Source organism: Theropithecus gelada, chromosome X, assembly GCF_003255815.1.
Source record: "Theropithecus gelada isolate Dixy chromosome X, Tgel_1.0, whole genome shotgun sequence".
NCBI classification, from domain to species: Eukaryota; Metazoa; Chordata; class Mammalia; order Primates; family Cercopithecidae; genus Theropithecus; species Theropithecus gelada.
This window is the reverse complement of record NC_037689.1, coordinates 85,476,990-85,480,907: the sequence shown is the minus strand read 5'-3', so window position 1 is coordinate 85,480,907 and position 3,918 is coordinate 85,476,990.

The window sequence follows — 3,918 nt, the reverse complement described above, 5'->3', positions numbered from 1 at the left end:
GGAGGGATTGCATTGGGAGTTATACCTGATGTAAATGACGAGTTGATGGGTGCAGCACACCAACAAGGCACAAGTATACATATGTAACAAACCTGCACGTTATGCACATGTACCCTACAACTTACAGTATAATAATAATAAATTTAAAAAAAATAAAAAATAAAAAAAAAAGAAATGCTAAAGGGAATCCTTCAAGGTGAAATGAAAGGATAGTAAATAGCAAGGTGAAACCATATGAAAGTATAAAGATCTCTAGTAAAGGTAAATATTTAGACAAATACAGATTACTGTGATATATTTTGTATATATTTATACAAAATATAAAAAGATGTAATTTGTGACATTAACATCAGAAAGTGTGGGGGGATAAGTAAAAAGGTACAGCTTTTATATGTGACTGAACTTAAGATGTTATCAGTTTAAAATATATTGTTACAACTATAAGATATCTTAGGTATCCCATGGTAATCACAAAGAAAGTAACTATAGAAGATACAGAAAAGAAAATGAGAAAGGAATCAAAGCATGTAACTACAAAAAGTCAACAAAACACAAAGGAAGACAGAAAGAGAAGAAAAGAGAGTCAAAACACTCCATAAGACAGACTAGGCACAGCAGTCATGCCTGTAATCCCAGCACTTTTTGGGAGGCTGAGGCAGGAGGATCACTTGAGGACAGGAGTTTCAGATCACCCCGAACAACACAGCAAGACTCCATCTTTTAAAAAGTTAAAAAAAAAAAAATAGCTGGGATGGTGGTGTGCACCTATATTCCCAGCTGTGCAGGAGACTGAGGCAAGAGGATTGCTTGAGCTCAGAAGTTCAAGGCTGCAGTGAGCTATAATTGTGCCACAGAACCCCAGCCTGAATGACAGAAAAATACCCTATCACATAAAACAAACAAAACAAACTAACAAATAAAAAACCCTTAAGACAGAAAAAAAGAATGAAATGGCAATAGTAAGTCCTTTCCTATTAGTAATTACATTAAATGTAAATAAATTAAACTCTCCAATCAAGAGACATAGAGTGGCTGAATGGATTTTTAAAAACAAGATCCAGCTATGCTGCCTACTAGGGACTCATTTTAGATTGAAGTACACAAATATGTTGAAAGCAAACAATGGAGAATATATTCCATGAAAATAATAAACAAAAGAGAGCAATGGAGGTCATATTTATGTCAGACAAAACAGATTTTAAGTAAAAAACTATCACAAGAGACAAAAAGGAAAATATAATGATAAAAGGTCAGTTTTCCAGAAAGATAATAATTATAACTATGTATGCACTGAACATCAGAGCACCTAAATATATGGAGCAAACATTGACAGAACTAAAGGAAGAAATAGACGCCAACGTAACAATAGTAGGAGATTTTAATAACCCACTTTTAATAAAGGATAGAACACCCAGACAAATGATAAATAAACAGAGGATTTGAATAACACTGTAAACCAAATGGCTCTAACAGAGATATACAGAACATTTACTCAGCAACAACGGAATACACATTCTTTCAAGTGCACATGAGACATTCTCTAGGACAGACCACATGCTTGGTCACAAAATATGCCTTAACAAACTTAAGAAGATTGAAGTTATATCAAGCATCTTCTCTTACCATAATGGAATAAAACTAGAAATCAATAGCAAGGCCAGGCATGGGGGCTCATGGCTGTAATCACAACACTTTGGGAGGCAGAGGCAGAAGGATTGCTTGAGCCCAGGAATTTGAGCCCAGTCTGGGCGACATAAAGATCCCCTGTCTCTACAAAAAAACTAGAACGTTAGCCAGGACAATGGTGCATGCCTGTAGTCCCAGCTACTCAGGAGGCTAAAGCGGGAGGATCACTTGAGTCCAGTAGGTTGAGACTGCAGTGAGCTATGATCATGCCACTCCAGCCAGGGCAACACAGTGAGATATTGTCTCATAATAACAACAACAACAACAACAGCAGCAACAACAACAACTAGCAGAAGGAAAACTGGAAAATTTACACCTATACGGAAATTAAACAACACAGTTGAAAAACCAATGGGTCAAAGAAGAAATTAAAAGGGAAATTAGAAAATATCTTGAGACAAATGAAAATGAAAACACAGCATGCCAAAACGTATGGGATGCAGCGAAAGCAGGATGAAAAGGGTAAATGTCTTTGTTAACAAAGATGAAAGATCTTTGATTAAAAACCTATATTTACATCTCAAGGAATTAGAGAAAAAGGACCAAACTAAGCCCAAAATTGTAGAAGAAAGGAAATAATAAAGATTAGAGTAGAAATAAATGAAACAGAGGCTAGAAGAACAATAGAAAAGACCAATGGAACTAAGAATTGTTTTTTGAAAAGAAATGAAATTGACAAACCCCTAGCTAGATTAAGAAAAAAAGAGGCCAGGTGTGGTGGCTCACGCCTGTAATCCCAGCACTTTGGGAGGCCAAGGCGGGCGGATTGCCTGAACTCAGGAGTTCGAGACCAGCCAGGGCAACACGGTGAAACCCCATGCCTACTAAAATACAAAAAAATCAGCCTGACGTGGTGGCGCACACCCCTGTAATTCCAGCTACTCTGGAGGCTGAGGTAGGAGAACTGCAAGAGCCTGGGAGGTGGAGGTTGCATTGAGCCAAGATCACACCACTGCTCTCCAGACTGGGTGACAGCGTGAGACTCCATCTCAAAAAAAAAAAAAAAAAAAAAAAGTATGTTCTCACTCATAGGTGGGAACTGAACAATGAGATCACTTGGACTCGGGAAGGGGAGCATCACACACTGGGGCCTATCATGGGGGGGGAGGGGGGAGGGATTGCACTGGGAGTTATACCTGATGTAAATGAGGAGTTGATGGGTGCTAACGAGTTGATGGGTGCAGCACACCAACATGGCACAAGTATACATATGTAACAAACTTGCACGTTATGCACATGTACCCTAGAACTTAAAGTATAATAATAATAAATAAATTTAAAAAAAAAAAAAAAAGGAAAAGACCTAAAAAAAAAGAATCATAAAAGACTACTATGAGACATTATATGCCAACAAATTGGGTAATCTGAAAGAAACAGATAAAGTTCCAGAAACATGCAACCTATTGAGAAAGAATCATGAAGAAATAGAATCTGAACAGACCTATAACTAGTAAGGAAATTGAATCAGTAACTAAAAACTTTTTAACAAAGAAAAGCACAGGAAGTGATGGCTTTACTGAATAATTCTAACAAACATTTGTAGAAGAATTGTTACCAATCCTTCTCAAATGCTTCAGAAAAAATCAATAGGAGGCAATATTTCCAAATTCCTATTTGATGCTACAATAGCATCAAAAAATAAAATGGGAAAAACATAGTTAATGAAGTGAAAGACTAGTACACTTAAACAAGAAAATATTGCTGAAAGAAGTTAAAGAAGACACAAATAAATGGAGAAACATTACTTGTTCCTGTATTGGAAGAATTAATATTAAGATATCCAAAGTAATCTACAGGCTCAATGCAATCCCTACCAAACTACCAATGGGATTTTAAATGAAAATAGAAAAACAAGCCTAAAATTCATACAGAACCACAAAAGACCCCAAATAGCCAAAACAATCTTAAGAAAGAAAAAAAACACAAGGCTTCATACTTCCTGACTTCAAAATATATTACAAATCTACAGTAATCAAAACAGTATGGTATCTGCATAAAGACAAACATATAAACCATATAAACAGAATAGAGAACCCAGAAATAAACACAGGCATATACAGTCAACTGATCTTTCACGAGGGTGCCAAGACTACACAAAAGAGAAAGAATAGTCTCTTTAACAAATGGTGTTGGCAAAACTGAATATCCACATACAAAGAGGGAAATTGCACCCTAATCTTATAGTATATAAAAAAACTCAAAATAGATAAAAAACACAATTGTAAACCTGAA